Source organism: Oryzias latipes, chromosome 16 (assembly GCF_053564925.1).
Source record: "Oryzias latipes strain Hd-rR chromosome 16, Olatipes_Hd-rR_3.1".
NCBI classification, from domain to species: domain Eukaryota; kingdom Metazoa; phylum Chordata; class Actinopteri; order Beloniformes; family Adrianichthyidae; genus Oryzias; species Oryzias latipes.
Window position 1 is genome coordinate 3803084 of NC_136252.1, and position 20667 is coordinate 3823750.

Consider the following 20667-nt stretch of genomic DNA (forward strand, 5'->3'; position numbering starts at 1 on the left):
ACTCAGGCTCTTCGAAAACACTCTAGGCTCTGCCATTCCTCCACAAGCGAAGCACAAACCGGAACTAGGTTTACACGTTGATGACGTAATTCCGGTTTTTGCGAAAAAGGTCTATTCAAGCCTCAATATTGATATAGATAAGACCCAGGAGTTTTTTATCTTCAATTCTTTTGCGGAGCTGCCTTTTGTCGCTGTTCACTCCATTCGGCCGGAAGCGGAAGTCCCTAACAGCAACAACTTTTATCCTAAACTGTTTGAAAACACTGTCCTCTTTATAAGCCTGACGTTGTTGAGAAACCCTCAATTAGAATAGGAATGTTTTGTAATGTTATTTTGTAAGGGAGCGGAGGATTGAGGCTTTGCACAGAGATGTAGGTGCAGCTGCGCGTTCCCGTGTGTCTGCTGGTGGAGCGGGCGCGTGTTATGTTCGACAACATGGATAAGAGACATCACAAATGCACCAAACATACAGTTGGAGTAACCAAGCCACTCTAGCACACATAGGCTACGTTCACACTGCAGGGCTTAATGCTCAATTCGGATTTTTTGAAAAAATCTGATTTGTTTGCTAGACCGTTCACATTTCCAAGTAAATCCGAACTTTTGTGATCTCCAGTGTGACCGTGACACGACCCAAACGAGACCCGCATGCGCAGAAGCCAGAAGAATACTCAACGGTGAATGACGTCACTTGTTGTTTGCGGAGCAAACGTTAACAATGGATGTCAACAACAGTGTTGTCAAAAGCGGAGCTCTTTTTGTAATATTAAATTTATTTTCACGAAGGAGCAGCACAATTACAATATTCTCATTTTAAGAAGGCAATGGAGTCGGGATCGTCTGTACCCACTGTTGTGGAAAGGAAATGTGCATGTGTTGGGGCCGCGCGCCCGCGTGTATGTGTGTGCAAGCGCGTGCCGCGATAGAGAATAGGGGGGGGGGGGGGGGCAGTGTGGGCGCGCATTCATGTTGTGTGTTACGGAGGAAGGATGACGGTAATAAAAGAAGGTTTCCCCCAGATTAAATGCTATGAACTCTTTATTTACCCGTTCTGGAGAATCTAAGGATCAGAACAGGGAGGAGGAGGAGGATCGCCTCGGGTCCCCCGCGCTTCTGAGCACGGTCGGAAAGGGGAGAAAGAAAAAAAAGTTATCGCGGGAAAGGTTCAACACCACGCTCTGCCATTTATCTGGAAATTTTTTCAAAAACCGCCCAGTTGCGATAAGAGCCCTGGAGTTTGGCCTGAATAGAGCGATCACCCCAAATATTAATCCAATCCGTGACCTCCCTTCCCTTCCACTGACTGGTCTCAGCAGCATCGTCCACCATGGTTGATGTTTACGTTCTCGTTCCCGCCTACTTCAACGCAAAATGATGACGTTTGTTGCGTGTCGATGACGTACGGTTCGGAATCAAGTCGCCTGGCCGGTCAGACGGCGGTCGCAATTGAAAAGAACGGCTACAATTCGGAATCAGGACGGCAAACCCACGGGGCCTGGGTCGCAATTGAAAAGATCGGATCTGTGTCATTCAGACTGTCATGAAAAGATCGGAATTGGGCCGCTTAGGGGCAAAAAATTCGGAATTGGGTCGTTTCAGCCTGCAGTGTGAACGTAGCCATAGTCACGGGACACCCATTACAAATACTGACCACACATGGAGAAGTGGCTTACGTGAAATCTCAAGCATTCACGCTCTCTCTGAACAACATCTTAGAAGCACCCAACATCATATTCACACACAAAGGGATGAACATCACAGACCAAATGACCACAGGAATACCACGTGTGTGTGTTCTGAACAAGTGGAGAAACAGGAGAAGATCCAGTCAGATGTGCAGTCCACGGGGAGCAAAGAGTTGTTCATAGATGGTGGTTGTTTCAGGCATGACAAGGATGCACTGAGATCAGCATATGCAGTAGTGGAAGATCAGGTCAGCATGTGGTCAGAAAGGAAGAAAGTTTAACGGGTCCCTGTCGTGGGTCCTGCTGGGAATAATGCAGAAGCAACTAGGTGAGTGGGTTCTTTTATTTCAAGAACAATTGAGCACTACGATTGCTCCACGCAGGGCCACGACAGGTCATGTCACCTCCGTCTCACTCATACTCTTTCTGTGACGCACCCCCTTTAAATGATAAGCCCCTCCCCTTGGGCGTTGCTCTTCATTACCTGGCAGGTTACCTCACAGGAAAGAGTTTTAAGCATAAAATACATAAACAGTATGGCAACCGCCACCCACTGACGGTGCCACACCGTCACGCTCCGGTCCGGAGTGAGACAAAAAGGCAAAACAATAAAAACCCACTCCAGAGGTTTTGGTGAATGGAAAAATGGCTGTCATTTTATTTTACAGCAGGTAACCAGCAGCAATGTCAACATATGCTCTGAAACACAACTCCTCTCTCTTCATGAACCAAAATTCACACTTTTATAAGACATGGCCCCTCCCCTGGGCCAGGTGGTTCCAGTTGAGGTTAATTGTTGATTTTTGGTCAGGCCCTACAAAACCCTACCAAACCCAGAGATCAGGGGCCTCATTTATAAACGAGGCGTCCTGTTGGACCTCTGCGGGCTTTTGGGGGTGTGTCACCCGGTGCATCTGGGGCGTCGGTGTTCCCCCTGCGCCTCAGTCACCACTCCACTTAAAAGGGATTCCCCAATTATTGCCGCCAGTCTCTCATCAAGAGGGACCAGCTCCGGTGCCCCCCCCAGTGACCACACCCCATGGCAGACACACTCTGGCGATGCAGCGCCAGACGTTTTTTTGCCTCGACTTTGATGTCCGACCATTTCTTTTTTATTTCGTCCACCGTCCGAGGTTGTGAGGCTAAAGGCATTTAAGGCGTCTGCCACCGTGTTCCACTTAAGTGCCTTTTTGGCATTAGTAATGCCCACACTGTGCCCTCCAAACAACACTTTTCTCCTCTTTTCCACCTCGCCAACAATAACTTCTACTTCACATTGAGTGAAGTTAGGTTTTTTTGATTTCCTCTCAGTGTTTGCCATGGTTTTGCAATCAATGAATATTCATTTGTGGGCGTTTCACGGACTATTTATGGGCAACTATGGGCGTGTCATGAAGCCGCAAAAGCTGCGCTGCATTTAGAATTGGTTGGGATTTGTTAAGGGAAAGATACGTAGGATGTGCGTGCGCACAGTTTTATAAATCCGAATATTTCTGTGCGTACGCACGTCCTATGTTTCATCCGTACGCCACTTCTGACGCAAATCCTACGCAAAGTTTTATAAATGAGGCCCCAGGTCCTTCCTGGGCAGGAAGTGAAACTGAAAAAGGTAAGACACAAGTCAGCAAGACATACAAAAATACATAAACATAATACACCCAAACAAACCTCCCAAAATATAAAGGAATAAAGGAGTTAACAGTGTATATATATCAGTGTGTGTTGTTATCAGGAGCTCAGATTTTTTAAATGGTTGAATGTGTGCACCCACCCAACCAGCATTAGCTTGGTCCCTGAGTACATGATGTGTGTGTATGTTTGAGTTCCTGTGTGGAGTTTCAGTCAGGGGAAACAGCCACATTACCTCCCCCCTCTCCTGGCGCTGCCGTGGTGGCCCACCGAGAAAGGTAGTCTGTGTTTTCAGATTGGTTTTGCCAGATTTGTGCCGTATTTTGAAACAAAGGTTGCAGGTCAAGGTACCAACGGGTCACCCTGGCGTTTCGGTTCTTCATGGTTCCAATCCAGGACAAGGCTTTGTGGTCCGTTTCCAGGTCAAACTCACGCCCCAGGAGATAGTAGCGAAGACTTTCCAGGGCCCACTTGATGGCTAGGGCCTCCTTTTCTATGGTGGAATACCTCACTTCTCGGGGCTCCAGTTTCCGGCTGAGGTACAACACAGGCCTCTCTTCCCCCTGATCACTCTGAGTCAACACAGCTCCAATGCCAACGTCGGAAGCGTCTGCTTGGACTGTGAAACGCTTCTGGAAGTCAGGACTACAGAGAACAGGTGAAGAGCACATTGCAGTCTTTAATGCAATAAAAGATTGTTCACAGTCAGCACTCCATTTGACAGTGTTAGGATCCCCCTTATTTGTGAGATTGGTTAAGGGGGTGGCGAGAGTGGAGTAGTTAGGGATGAAGTTGGAATACCACCCCACAAGGCCGATAAAAGACCTCACTTGCTTCTTGGTGCGTGGGCGCAGGGCATTACGAATGGCGTTGACCTTGTCCACTGGACCTCTCCTTTGGCCCACTCGCACTTTTGAACATTTAGAGTCAACCCCCTCTTATTTAAGGAATGTTCTGATGTTAACAATCTGATAGATCGTTTTAGTGATCACTGTGTCACAATCCTTGATCAGGTGGCTCCTGTCAAATCCAATTTAACAACGAAAAAAGGGTGTCCCTGGATTAATGACGCCGTCCAAAATTTAAAGAGACAGTGTTGTCAAACTGAGCGTCTTTTGAAATCCACCAATCTCATGGTCCACAGGCTGCATCTTAGGGAGCTCGTGTCCTCATACAACGATGGTGAAAGATGCCAGATCTGACTACTTCTGCCAGCTAATATTCTCGAATAAGAAGAGCCCAAAAATGTTGCTTGACACTATAAATTCCATTGTTACTCCCGCAGCCCCAGTACCCCCTGTGTCCTGCAAAGCCCACAGCAATGAATTTCTCAAGTTCTTTGCAAACAAGACTAAGAAGTTTAAAGAGCAGCTCCCACCTCCTCGTTGTGAAGATTGTGTTGTGGTGGATCCCGTTTCACACAAATGGTCTACTTTTAGACCTGTCACTCTGGAGGACATAGCTGCTCTGTTGACCAAGTTGAAACCTTCTACTTGTCCATCTGATGTCATTCCTTCCAAACTCTTTCTGAATGTGTTTGATACCATCAGGTGTTTGATACCATGGGCCAAAGTGTCACTGAAAGGATAAACCTTTCACTTTCCACTGGTGTGTTTCCAAACGGATTTAAACATGCCATAGTGGAGCCTCTGCTAAAAAAGTCTAATCCAGACCTATCAGTCTTCCAGGATTATAGACCCATCTCAAAGTTATCCATTTATCTCAAAAAATCCGGATAAGGTGGTCTCTGAACAATTGTCAGAGTTCTTGGATAAAAGTATATCTATGACACTTTTCAGTCAGGTTTTCCTAAACATCACTCGACAGAGACAGCCCTGCTGAAGGTGTCCAACAACATTTTGATCTCTGCTGATTCTGGCAAATACACTGTCCTCGTCTCACTAGATTTTTCATCAGCCTTTGACAAGGTTGACCACCAGATCTTATCAGAAATATTGGGGGACCTAATTGGTTTGTCAGGGTCAGTTCTCCACAGGTTTTCCTCTTACTTAACTGGTCAGAATTTCAGTGTCATGGCTAACCACATAATGTCTCAGTCAGCAGACTTACTGTGTGGGGTTTTACGTGGTTTATGCTTTTTATCTTTTATGTTTTGATGTTTTCATATGTATATATACATATTTTAACCTTTAACCTTAAACACCTTGTGACTTCTGGCTGTGAAAGGTGCTATACAAATAAATTGTATTTGTTTACTTACTTACTTACTGATCCAGCGGTTTCCCACAAAGGCTCAACCCACACAGGGGCGGAATAATCCCCAGGTTGCTAACCCCAGGAGTCATTTGCTCCTAAAGTCCCCCACCTCAAGAATAGGGCTGGAGCGCCCCTTTTGGTGGGACTCGTGTGAGGAGAAGCACATCAGGGGGGGTATTCCAGAAAGCAGGTTATGTGAGTTACCATGGTAAGTTTGAGGCTAAGGAAGCAGATAACCTCAGCTTTTGGTTCCAAAAATGGAGGTATGTTTCAGGGTATGTCAAGTTACCATAGCAACTTATGCTCTGAGCATAACCTGGTCTGGAGCAGGTTTAGTTGAAGGTTTGTTTGTTTTCAGAGAGGTGATGGAGCATGGCGTGTGGTATCCCACAATTCCTTGCGATGCCGATCTAACAGCAGCACCAAAGTTACACCTACTTCATTGAATTAATTTAAATGAAAGTAAAATAACTGTTTGATAACTACGTGTTATTTTTAAGCTGACTTAACTAAAAAACGATTTATCTTAACTGAAGCAAATAATTAAGTTAAATCAAAGTAAAAAGGTTTATTTTTCCAACATCCACACGTGGTCTAATCACCCTCTGACAGTGGAAAAAGTATTATCTGAGCTTCTTCATCCACTAAATAATCTTCAAATGGACACGCCATGCTGCGTCACCTCTCTGAAATCAAACTAACCTTCAACTAAACCTCTCCAGACCAGGTTATGTTCAGAGCATGAGTTGCTATGGCAACTTGACATACCCTGAAACATACCTCCATTTCTGGAACCGAAAGCTGAGGTTATGAACTTCAATGATCTTACTCTTTTTAACATGTCAAGTCTGCCATTCTATAACTCAAGTGAAAGACTTTTCTGTGATGTCTGGATGTTTTTCAGCTACTTTCAAATATTATCTTACTAGAAGTCTTGAACCGACTCTTCAACCATCACAAGGGGTTTTTCCTTTCTCTAAAGATCTTGGAGGTCTGCTATAAGCAACTTCAAGTCAGTGATTTTTTTTTTTTATTCAAGGGATCCCGCCTTGTTTCCAGTTTGGTTTGCTCAAAGGTAAATGCAAACTGTCAAAGTCTGAAAACACTGGCATTTGGAAAAAAGCATCAGAATATTAAACAGGGAAAGTGTTGAGCGCAGCTCCGATCTTTCATCCGCGTGGTGGATAGATGAAGAAGACTCCGGGACAGGATCAACTTTAGCCTCCTCTAGGCATATTTATTAACCATTGAGCACGGAACAAATTCGTCTCTCTCGTACATCAGAGCTCATTCATTTAGCGAGTGATGTCATCAACCCTCGACACAGAGATACCAGAACAATGACTCATGGGAACAGAAGTGACTCATGGGAAATGGAGTAGAAAGAGTAAGAGTGAAATAGTTTACATATAATACTTAACACCCCCACTCGCTCTTAACTCTTCATATTAACCACAAACATAAAACAGTTTCCTCTTTTCTTGGAAAACATCTTAAAGAACTTTTGCACGTCTAGGTGCCAAACATGTCTTGCGCAAATCTCTTCAGTTTTGATTTGTTGGCTGGTTTTGTCATTACATCAGCTACCATTTGCTCTGTAGGACAATATTCTAAAGTTATCTTGCCACTCTTTACAGTTTCCCTTATGAAATGATACTTTATGTCGATGTGTTTACATCTCTGTCTGTTTACTGGATTTTTTGCTAGGGCAATAGTACCAGTGTTATCCTCAAACACTTTTGTCTGATTGTACTGATATTTATCTATACCATTTAGCAAATGCTCCAGGTAAATGCATTCCTGTATGGCTGATGCTAAAGCCATATATTCAGCTTCACAGGTGGATAATGCCACTGTGGGTTGTTTTCTGGTCTTCCATGAGATGAAAGAGCTTCCATCACCAAGGCTGATGCAGTATCCAGATGTGCTGCGTCTGTGTGCAGTATCTGACGCCCAATCTGCATCACTGTATGCCTTCAATCCTAAATTTTCTGCATTTTGTTTGAAACACAATCCATGTTTTGCTGTACCTTTAAGGTATCTGAACACGTGTTTCACTGTGTTCCAGTGTTGTTCTGTTGGCTCAGAAAAATGCTGGGATAGCTTACTAACCACAAAACTAAGATCAGGTCTAGTACAAGTGGATAAGTATATTAAGCTTCCCACTGCTTCTCTGTATTTTCTTGCATCTTTCATTTTTTCAGCATTTTCTGAAAACACAAGTTTTGACTCACATGGGGTTTCTCTTGGCTTACAGTCTTTCATTTCAAACCTTTCCAGTAGTTTATTTACATACATTTCCTGTGACATTTTGACTTCACTGTCTGTCTGCTCAAAATCTATTCCTAGGAATTTTTTTAGCCTTCCCATGTCCTTCATCTTAAACCTCTCAGTTAGCATCTTTTTCACACTTTCCAGAACACTCTCTTCGTTTACTGCCAAAATTAGATCATCAACCCATATTAGAAGAATGACCTTTTCATCCTTTTTCTGTTTTGAATACACACAGTTATCGGCTGAATTTTGTTCAAATCCATTCTCGGTTAAACATGCATGTAACATTGCATTCCAGTTTCTCCCTGATTGTTTTAAACCATAAAGAGATTTTTGCAACATACACACAAGTTTTTCACCAGTCTCCGACTTTTTCTCGTAACCTTCTGGCTGTTCCATATATATTTCACAGTCTATGGGTGCGTGTAAATAGGCTGTTTTGACGTCCATCTGATGAAGAATGAGTTTTTCCTGTGCCGCTTTCTGCATAAGTACTCTAACACTCGTCATGTCTGCTGTTGGTGAGAATGTCTCTTCATAATCAATTTCTGGTCTCTGGCTGTAACCTTTTGCAACAAATCTTGCTTTGTATTTTTCTGATCCATCAATGTTTCTTTTACGCGCATATACCCATCTACCCCCCACTGTCTGTTTGCCTTTTGGTAAGTGAGTAAAAGTGTCGTTCTCAGTGAGTGATCGCATCTCTTCATCCATTGCGTTTTACCACTGTTTTGAGTTTTTGGATGTCACTGCCTCTCTGAAGTTTTGGGGAATGTCACAAACTGTTCTATAACAGGAGTCTATGCATACCTGCATTTTGTCCACTGTCTTATCAGTCTCAAAATCCTGTAGATGAACCGGTTTCTTTCTGATTCTGGGTGGGTTCCTTCTGCCTACAGTCTCACTGATTTCACCTGGTTGTGCACGTTGACTCTGTTGAGGTAAAGTTTCAGAAACATCATCCCGACTTGGTTTGTTTTCTGTATCTCCATCGTTATCATTTTCAGGAACCTGAGGATGTATGTATCCAACATCATGTTCTGTGTACTTCTCTGGTGTCTGAGTTTCTTTTTCTCTGGTAGTTTTTGTAGTGAATTTCACTAACCTGTGTTTCTGAATCTTTTCTGTTTCCGGATAATAGACCAGAAGAGCTGGACTGTTTTTGTCATATCCGACGAAAATGCCTGGTTCACATTTTGAATCGAGTTTTCTCTTTTCTTGTTTGTAAGCTAAACATTCAGATCCGAATTTTTGTAGTTTGGATACGTTTGGTTCCTTGCCTGTAAACAGTTCATATGCTGTTTTCTTTGTGCGTCTGTTGTAGCACCTGTTTCTTACATAAGCTGATGTCTGTATCGCATAGTTCCACAACTTATCCGGTAGCTTGTTCTCTATCAGTAAACATCTACTCATGTCAAATAGTGTTCTCCAACCTCTTTCTTCTGTTCCATTCTGGTGAGGTGAGTAGGGTGCAGATGTTTCATGTCTGATTCTGTTCTTGGTTAACAGAGTTTGGAAATCTCTGCTGGTAAATTCGGTGCCGTTATCTGAACGACTGCACTTAACTTCTCCGTAAGGTGCAACATCGGCTAAAAATCTTTCAGTAGCTGTCACTGTGTCGCTCTTCGACTTGAGAAAATATACGAATATGGTGCCTGAATAGTCGTCAGTAAAAGATTGCGTATATTTGTGTCCTTCCATGCTTGGTGTGTGCATTGGACCAGTTAAATCAGTATGGACTAATTCTAAAGGTTGCTTGGCCTTTGCATCTGGCTCTCTGTTCCTGGTTTCTGTACATTTCCCTTGTGTACACACTTCACACAGCTGATCTGGTTTTCCTAAACTCCCTTTGATTTCCATACCTTTTACAACACCTTGTAACTTCCGTACATCATCATAGTTACAATGACCCAAGATCTCATGCCAGGTTTGAATGTCATGACACACTTTACACTGATCATCAGGACTTACTTCAACAGTCGGTAAGTAGTACAAGTTTCCATTTTCATGGATATCAAACCTGCTACCATCTTTGGTGACCATGGTGCTCTCCCCTCTTTTGAAGGTGATTGTTGCTCCTCCATTGGCTGCCCTTGCCACCGAAAAGATGTCATGTGGATATGATGGCATAAAGAGTGCATTTCGTAGTTGGGCTCTGTGTTGATTTCCAGCGTTGTCTAGTATGTAGATCATTGCTGTCCCTCTTCCTTCCGCCATTCCACTGCACTTGGTTCCATTTGCTAACTCCACTGAGTGAGTCTCAGCCTGAAACGAGTCGTCAAAACTTTCAAATTTCTTGAAGTCGTTTACAATGTGGGATGTGGCTCCTGCGTCCACCATGATGCCTTTCATCTTCACGTTGTTCGGGATGCTTTCTTGCATGTTGTACTTTGCTTTGAAGAAGTGATCTTGATTGCTTTCTTGTTCAACAGCAACTTTTCTGGCTTCATCTCGTCTCCCCTTTTTCTTGCACATGGACTCTTGGTGTGTATTGCTTTTGCAAAAATTACACCAGACTTTTCTAAAGCAGTCTCTTGCCTTGTGCCCTTTAATTCCACACTTGTAGCATATCACAGTGGTACTTTCATCTTTCTTGTACGTGGCTTGAGTTTTGTGAGTGCTTTGTCTCTGTTTCACATGCATTTTCATCACGTTGTCAGCTTCTGTTCTGCTCATTTTCTCTGACTCCTCATAGACTCTAAGTCTTCTTTTAAAGTCTGTAAATGTGATTGAATCTTCATTTTGTGTCACATGAATGGCTAGGGGCTTGAATGAATCTGGCAGTCCTGCTAGTATCATGGCTATGATTAGTCCGTCGCTCATCGTTTCACCTGCATCTCTTAATGCTGCAATGATGTTCTCTGCTCTTATTATATAGTCTGTTACACTCTCTTTTTCCGTCATGCGTAGCTTGGTTAAAGATGTGTACATATTTATTATTCGTGGCTTGCTTTTTCCAGAATAATGTTCTTTTAAAATCCCAAGGGCTTTTCTGCCATCATCTGCTGCCTCATGTCGTATCAAAGACAGGCTTTGTCATCTACCAGCCTAATTAGCTCCGCGTAGCAGTCAGCGTTCTTTCTGCCATCTGCCGCAAGTTGTTCCGCTTTGGCGCCAACAGGTGCTCGTAAAATAGTCTCTTTAAGCTTTAGGCTATGTAGGTGACCCAGAAATCTTGTTTCCCACAGATCATACTTATCTTCGGATCCGTTGAAGAAAAGCTGCGGTGCCGCCATGATTCCCGTCATTGATCTGCCCGCCATAGTTCACGTCGCTCTTTCAGTTGTTCTTTTTCTTTCCTTCAACTGTCAGCAACTTTATTCCGTGATGCGTAACACGTCGCATGTAGACCGTCCCGACAATAACTTATTTTCGTCTCCGAGCTGGATCACAAGTAGCAGAAGCTTCGCGTAATTCTTCGCGCCTTTTTCTTCTGTTCAAACTCACTTGCGTCCGTTGCTGTCTGGGCCCATAACCTGTTGAGCGCAGCTCCGATCTTTCATCCGCGTGGTGGATAGATGAAGAAGACTCCGGGACAGGATCAACTTTAGCCTCCTCTAGGCATATTTATTAACCATTGAGCACGGAACAAATTCGTCTCTCTCGTACATCAGAGCTCATTCATTTAGCGAGTGATGTCATCAACCCTCGACACAGAGATACCAGAACAATGACTCATGGGAACAGAAGTGACTCATGGGAAATGGAGTAGAAAGAGTAAGAGTGAAATAGTTTACATATAATACTTAACAGAAAGCTTTTGCAGAGGGCGCTGTTGCAGAATGCAAACGATGAACAGCCCTTTCCAGAATCCCAGTGAAAAACAAACATTAGCCTGGATGTTAGCATCAAGCTAACGTTTCTTGCATTATTTTTCCTCATTCTAATGTTTAGATTTATATTGGCTCCAAAGGTTTTAGGTTAATTAGCAAGTTTCTCTTTTTCCTTTTCATCTTTATGGTCACAGTGCTCAACATTTCATGTATAAAAGTCCAAATCTTCTGTAGGACACCGTAGGGAATCGAACCCCAACCTGCTAAAGCAGGCATGCCATTACCAGCGCCTGTAGTTTTGCATTCTGTCTGTGGTTCTGCAATGTTTGGCCTACTTTTTCTACTTATACATCCAGATACTCCTGTGTTTCTGCCGCAGACCAAGAGGTTCCTCATCCTTATCCTCACCCTCCTTATTTCCTTTATTTTTTTGTTGCTTTTTTTGTACATATTTCCACAACAAGCCTGTTTCTTGCTCCTCTTTGGAGACATACAACATGAAAGTCACTGTTGCACCTGCAATAGCCTTGTGGGTGGAGGCTGGGTTCCAACTGGCATCAGCAAAAGTACCCGTTGACTTCTTCTTTATAAGAAAAAAAAAGGTGTTCTATTGGAAAAACAGAAGATCTGAGGATTTGTGGTTCCAAGAGCTACACCTGACTGAGAGAGGAGCCATGAACCGACAAATCTACATTCAATCTCTTATTAATAAAAAAATGCAAACTTAAATGATCTACTTCATAACATAATACAGTCCCAATATTATAAACTGGACATAATTACAAAATTTGGCTCCAAAATACTCCATGCAGGCAAATGCATGTAAAACATACTGAACTTCCATGATCCAAATTTTATTCAGACTGGAAAAATCATTTGGTCGATCGAGTCCTGAACGGTGCATTAGGTCAGTAATTAGATTGCCGTCTAGCAGACTTTCCTGTTTCCAACCAAAGTTTGCAAACAAACCATGTGACATAAGATCTCTTCAGTCATTGGCCAAGAATTACGAGGGCGGGGCAAAGAAACTAGAAACAGAAATTATGGAAGTCCTGTGCTTTGCAGTCCTTGCTGGGATAGTTTATTTTAACTTTATATTTCGCTGACCAGTTTTGAACGTCTGCATCAAGGCTTTTTACCCGCTGTGTGTCGGGTTAAAAGTTGTTTTAATGAGCCTGCATTCGTCTGACTACATTTTTCTCACATATGGACATGTATACAGAAAATTATGATTAAAATAGCATTTCTGAGTTTTTCTGTATTCAAGTAGTGGTTAATCAGGAGCAGACAAAAGAAAATCATCTGTAAAAGACTGTAGCAGTGACACAGCTGCTACAGTCAGCAGGCCACCAGCTCCCTGCTCTGCTCCATTCTGATCTGGAGTAGGTGGAAATCCTGACTCAGTTCAGACGGAAATGGTGAAAATTCATCTGGACCATTTCAGAAAGCAGCGTAGGACCTACTCACCGAACACCAGTCACTCCATGCCAGTCTGGATCAGTGTTTTTCAACATTTTTTTGAGCCACGGACCACTTTAACCTTGACAAAAATCCCGAACTACTTCTGATTGGTCAGACTGATGACACGTGATTAAGCCTCCAAGAATGATTGGTGGAGACAGTTAAGGGGGCGGGACTTTCCTAATGCAGCTGTAGCTGCGGCTAAATCGCGGTACCGTCATTCTTATCAAAATGTCTTTAACCCTTGTGCTATCCTAGGCACATTTAACATTGGGAGTTGGGTCATCTAGACCCACTAGACAGTGCGCTGAACCTTTTTTCTTCAATGATTTGTGATCTTCACTGGTGTCCATGGATTACATTAAATCTTTCCACCTTTGTCATGGTAGGAATAACACGTCAATGCAAGGGTGGGGTCATAGGATAGCACAAGGGTTACGAACGTCCTGTTTGCAAACTGCTGGACCTGGACACCTGGAGCTGGTGGCCATAACACATCATCTGGGTGCACAAAATCACTGTGTTGCATTTCCACAGACTGGGCACAGACAAAAGCTGGCACTTTTACGATGGACTCCAAGAATCCAAGAAGGCTGGACGAGGCGACATCACCATCTCAGACATCAACATCCGGTTCCGGGTTATACAGCAGGATGCGTGGCGTGCCTCTCTGCGAATACAACTATCTTCAAATTACTTAAAAAGTTGATTTTTCTCCAAAAAAGAGAGCTGACCATGCCCCCGAAGAAACCCCAGGAATATGAAGATCTCAAAAAGTCTCTTGAAATTATTCAAGAAACGCTGAAAAGTTTTATGGATCAAGTGTCGGCTAAGCTAACACCACTCTGGGAGATGATGGAAGAGTTCCGAAGATTTCGGGCTCAAAACGAGCAGCGAGAAAACCGGGTCGAGATTCTGGAGTAAAGACTGGACGATGTGGATCAGCAAGTAAGGATGAATAATGTCATTCTCACTGGAGTACCAATCAAGCCTCGAGCGAAGCTGAATGCAGCTGGAGCTAGCACTGCTAATGCTAGCGCTAGCGTAGCTAGCAGTTCTAATACGGAGATTGGTGCAGCGACGCTGGAACAGCAAATACATTCATTTCTCACATCTAAAGGGATTTCCCTGGATCTCAATACCATCGAGACCTGCCACCTGCTCCCCAGGAGAAAGGAGACGGATAAACCAGCGATCCTCATCAGATTTGTGAATCTCAAACACAAGCTAGCTCTGATGAATCAACGCAAAAATCTCAGAGGATCTGCTGTTTATCTGAACGACCATCTGACCAGAAGGAATGCTGAAATCTCAAAACATGCACGGCTTCTCAGGAAGCGTGAGCAGATTGAGAACACTTGGGTTAAAGGCTGCAGGATTTACGTCAAACCGCTCGATCCAGAGGACCGGTCCAAGGTTCTGGTTGTGAGCACCATGAAGGACTTTGAGAAGTGCTTGATTACGGTTGTCTGAAACAACGTGGAGTAATAAATCAAAGAGCCAAATAATTTCAAGAAATATGACACCTGGAATCATCACTTTCTCTGTATGTCTGACGTAACCTGAATAACAGCAGGGTTCTGACCTGCAGACAACTTGACCTCAACTTTCACCGCAGCTGATATCAGCAGAAGAAGGATATGGACCTGAATCTAATGTCTGCAGACATAACATGGAAGAAAACTATTAACTGTTTAAACCAAGAAAATCGGCTGTTATCAGTAAAAGAAGAAATGCCAACCTTGGACAATTCGACAGTTTATGGACCCTTTTTATTTTTCCCCTACAGCATTACTTTATTATATAAAAAAATAAAATAAAAATACAAAAAAATATATATAAAAAGAGTAAAACAAATGATTAATCACTTATTGAAAATTGTTAAATTGATTGACTTTTAATGATATTACTTCACTTTCTCCAAAAATTGATAAATTGATTCAAAAATCTTTCCTAATGTAGCATAATTTTGCACATGTTTTTATCTTTTGATACTTGATGAAATTTTGCTATGAAAATTCCTGAAACAGTGTTGTGGCTATTTTACTGATATAGTATAATGTTTTAACATAATTTGCATATATTTCAGATGCTGCATTTGCCATGTTGATTTCTAAAATAGTTATTTTTGACGTAGTACTTAAGTAATTCATCTTGGCATCTGCTTTATTGATACCTTATGATTGTTAATTCTGTCTGATAAAACCTAGGAACCGGATATTGATAAATCATGTAATAAAATGGTTATAGTATAACGGGGTGGGATTATATAAGTTCGCTTCCTTCCACTCCCTTTCAAGCAATATTTATTAATTATGTCTAATTATCCTAAGTATGATTAGTTACTGTATGAATGTATAACTGATGATTATATTGTTTTTGTGTATTATTTCTATTTTGATTGCTTGAAATAAACCATTTCAAATCAAAATCAAATCAAACATCCCAAAGAAACTGGGAAACATGTCAGATTGGACACAGTTCTGGTCAGGAGAAGCATGTGCCCCTCACTAAAGAGGTCATTCATGCTGCAGACAAGACATTTAGTTTGAAAAGGAGTTATGATTGCATTTATGAAAAATAAGTATTTAGAAGGAAGATGACTATATAGACATAAATGTGCTATGGGCTATTATGGTTAGGGTTTTAGATTTTTCCTGATTTATTTTAAAGTTTCTGTTTTGCTCTGAGTTGTCCTTCACTTGTCCCTTTACCCATGATCCTTTGCACCTGTCGGCCCTGTCAGTTTCAATGTCCCTTGTCATTCCTTTTTTCTTGTCCTAGTCCATAATAGTCTTCACTCCGTCTGTCGGTACGTTACTTATCTGACAAGTTGGTTTGGTCACGTTGACTTCATGGTAGGTTTATGTTTTGGTGGCTTTCCTGCTCGCAGCGCTTTGTGTTTCAAAATAAATATTTGTTGTTGGAACTTCTGTTTCCTCTCGTCTTGTGATTTTGTGTTGTCAGTCTACAATCCAGCTGACCCCACAACAACGGGCAGACTGATGCACAAAAAAATAGATCATTGAAATGGATCAACTACATCAAATAATCCTGTCGTAATTTTCACAATTAGAAACCGTTTAATGTATTCTCTACTATCTAAATCCGATTGAATCCAGGTTGGATCAGTCCAGGTCCTGTGGTTTTTCAATAGGACCTGGTCTGAGGTGGTCTTAGTGGGAAGAATGCGTTGGAATGTTCCTTTAGGGCCCTCGCCAATTGGAAGCTTTGGATAGGAAGCCAACTTCAGCGTGGTCCAGCCTGGTAAGTTCACCCCTTCTGAAGTTTTAGAAATTTGTGTGTGTTCATTTTGAATGAAAATAAAACTTCAAATTGAGCCACTCAGTCTCTGCCTCAGTTTAAAGTGAACCTTGTATACCTTCATGTTAATTCCTGGAATGCAATAAATCCAGGTGGGGTTGTTACAACTACTCTTTGTCACAACAATATGGAGTTTTTTCAAATGGATATTTCCTCCTAATGGATATTTTGATAATGACACTCCAGACTCCAGGATGGCCCATTTATGTGCAGTGGAGAGACTGGAAGATAATCTTTTGCCTCAAGTGAAGCAGTGGCAGGCAGACGGGTGTAACAAGGGCAGGTATCATTAGTCTCTCTTTCTCTCTCTCTCTTGATGTCTCTCGCTCGCTCTCTGATTTGATTTTCAGGGCAGAAAACTCACTTTATTCATCTTCAAGTTGACATAATACTTAAACACTACTGAAGAATCTTCTCCAATGGCTTAGATAAATATTAATAGAATCATTTTGGCTGCTGCTGCTCATCTGAGGTAAATTTCTTTGTCGTAGACCAACAAAACCAAAGCGTTGTCTCACAGTTGGCTTTTGACTCTGTGGTCTTTCAGAGGAAAGTCAGACACTTTTTGCCTAACAGTAAATGCTCCTTAACCATCTTAACCCACTCACTGGAAACAGAAACTATATTAAAGCTGCAGCTGATCCACAGAAATGTGTGTGAGGTTGTAATGCTGAGAAGGCTCCATTTGATGGCAGCATTGCAATTTGAAAAACAGCAAAGTCCTGCTTGACTGAGAAAAATGTAACTAAGGTAATAAAAAAATCTTTATAAAAGAATAACATAATTTATATATTAAAAGTATTTCTTGTACTGGAAATCATTTGACGACCAGTTTTTGAGCTGAAGACATTTTTCTTCATATCTTCACCTCCATCAATCATTTGTGCTTTTCTGGCCCTTTGGTTATTTTCAGAGTTAAGGCATTATTAAGAAGCGTCAAATGTTTTTGTTTTACTTTTTTGCTGAAGTCTGGCTCCTTCATTCTCACTGGGTTGTACCTAACAGAAAGTTCCCAGGCTGTTTGTAATCCTCAAGAACTCATTTAGTTATTTCCTGTTGACTTGTTTTTAAGAAGAATCTTTTTCCCTCTCATTGATATTCAGCATGGAGGAGGGGATCAAAACAAAAAATGATGAGGAAAAGATGAGAGATTTGCAGAACTCCATTGCTTCTTTTAATGGGGGGATCCTAGAGGTCTTCTGAGTGAGCGTGGCTTGCGAGGGCTCATTTTGATGACATCATCGACCACCGCCGGTCTGATTGTGGATGGAGCCCTCTGGTTATGTCATGGGCTGCTGAACAGCTGTGTGTGGTTTAGGCTCCCTGCAGTCATTTAGACTTCCTCTTAATCACATTCCTTTTCATTTTCTTCTATCTGGTCAGCCTCCATGCCGCACTGCCTTCAAAATGCTCCACAACTGCATCTACACGAGGCTGTTTTCAGCTCCAGCAGCACAGGAAATGTGTGTTTTTTTTGTGTGTTTGTGCTTTTGCCTTAATTTAAGGCAACACTTAAGCTCAAACGCCTCAGGATTTCAACGGTTGTGAGCCTTTTAAGACTTTAATTAAATTAAAGGTTCACACGGTCTCTCACAATTTGACAAATTCAACTTTATTTTTAAACATTTAAATGCAAACTCCTTTTTTCTGACCATCCCTTAGCAAAAAAGTAGTCTGTTTAGGTGTACTACAAGTATACTAAAGGGAGGCAGCATACTGGAAGTTAATTTTTATATAAAATCTATATATAAGCTTAAAATACTCCAATTTAGTCTGAATAAATATTCGGTTATTATACTTCCTACACTGGTCTATAGTATACTTGGTAGACTTACACTCTAGTATAGTATAGTGTAGTACTTTTTAAAATAAGTGTTACATTTTGAGGTCACATATTCTCGATTGTGCTGTGGATTTCTTCATCTCTGATACAAAACCCAAAACTTTATGAAGAACATTGTTGGTTTTCACTTCAAGTTTCTGCGTTAAAAGTTTTTGATAGAATTTGTATTGTTTATATTCCAATGTATTTCGTTTGTTGTGTCTTTGTGTAAAGAGAGTGTTAAATCACATTATCCCAGGAATAATGTGGAAAAATAAAAGAAGGTTTTCATTGAAAAAATATAGTGAACTACTGATTGACTTTTGATTTAAGACATTTGATGCTTTGTTTTAGATGAATCAATAAATAGTCTCAACCCTAATTTGGAATCAACATGAGTCTGATCAAACCATGAACTAGTTAAAATATAAGAATGGAGGCTCTCTGGCAGCAGGTATGTGCCGATCTATCAGTCTGGCTTAAGGTTTCAATCACAGAATTGCAGCTAGAAGGGGAGAGGCATAGACACGTGATGCTGTAGTATCGCGAGAGCCGACGAGAGGAGTGTGGTGAGTTTACTTGGCGGCGCGTAAGTTGTGAACAAACATTTTTGATTTATTTAATTACACCGCCATATTTAAATAATCCAGAAAGTTTAAAAAATAAAAATCTGAAAAAGTTTGTCAAGCATTTGCCAGCCTGGATGACCTGGAGGACCTGGAGGATCTGGAGAATTACATCGACGAGTGTTTCAATACCTGCCTCATGAAGAAATCCAACACCGCCACTCCGTCCACCAAACGCAACCGTCCCGAAGACTCCCCGGGGGCTGCCTCCTCCCCAGGCAGCAACATGACTGATATCCTGGATTCAATTGATAAAAGGCTCTCCAGCCTTGATTGCCGTTTAAATCTGCTGGAGATCCTCCATAAGGAATTCCAAGGTCTGCGAGAGTCTCTGGAGTTCAGCCAACAGCAGGTGCAGGAGCTCGCAGCGGAGAACCAGGCCCTCAGAGAGACCGTGAAGACCTTGGGCCACGACACCGCCCGTCTCTCTGAGGAAAACCGATCCATTAAGGAAACCCTCCTGGATCTTCAGGCGAGGAGCATGAGGGACAATCTAGTGTTCGCAGGGATTCCAGAAGAGGCAGGGGAAGTCCCGGAGAACATTGTTAAGTCCTTTATAGAGGTCCACCTGAAACTCCCCAAGGAAGAAGTCCAGAAGATCTCCTTCCACAGGGTTCACCGGCTCGGAGGAAAAAGGCCGGACAATCAGCGTCCCCGTCCTATTGTTGCTAAATTTGAACATTATAAACAAAAGATGCAGGTAAAAAGCAGAGGACGAGAGCTGAAGGACACACATTACAGCGTGAATGATCAGTTTCCAGGCGAGATCCTCCGCCGGCGGAAAATCCTCTTCCCGCTGAGGAGGAAGCACCTGTCTGCTGGAGCACGCGCGGTGGTTGCTGTTGATAAACTTTTTGTGAATGGCAAGCTGTTCCGGGACCCAGAGGTAACACCCTGGCTGTGCTGAAGGCTTTCAGAGGCGCACTGACATCTGCGCTGCCCAGAAGAAACCCGCAAACTTATTTAACTAGGAAATAATCGGATCATCAATAATCCACACCTCTCAGGAAAAGTGTTTTTTCTTTCTCTCACATTCATGTTTCTGTTGTTGTTTCGTTGTTTTTGTTTTTTGTTCTTTCTCTTTCCCTCTCTCTTTTCTCTTGTCCCCCCCCCTTCCCATGTCCTCATATGTGAATCAGGTAAAGTCAACGCAACCACGGTGAGTATTTATTTATGCACGGAACGGGCGCGCGCGCATACTAGCGCGCATAAGAGCATGCACACGCGATCCCGCACACACACGTTGATAAACTGCAAAAACCTCACTTAGGCTCACACAGGACGCACGCAACATGCAGCTCACAGCCAAGACACGTTCACCCACAACGCATAGCGCTTGTCAGTGTAGCAGGTACGCACAGCGGGCACGCGCACACGGACGGGCACACGCACTATTTAGCCTTGCACTCTCCCGGTTAGAACAGCAATGAACAGTCTTAACATCGTTAGCTGGAATGTGCGTGGACTTGGTTCTGGGCCAAAGAGATTGAAAGTGTTAAATCACCTGAATGATCTTAAAGCAGATATAGCTCTGCTGCAGGAGACCCATTTATCTTTATCAGCTGGTCAACTCCTGTGCTGTTCCCAGTATCCAGCTATGTATTCTGCCAGTTTCAACTCCAAACAAAGAGGGGTTGCAGTTTTGATTAATAAAAATGTTACATTTACTCATAAGGATACAGTTACTGACCCAGAAGGCAGATTTGTAATCATTAATATATCCATTCAGAATAAAGACTTTTGCATCGCCAGTATCTATGGCCCGAATGTTGACGACTCTTCCTTCTTTCACAGATTTTTCACCTCACTCTCAGTTCACTCTGACTCCACAATCATTATAGGAGGAGACGTCAACC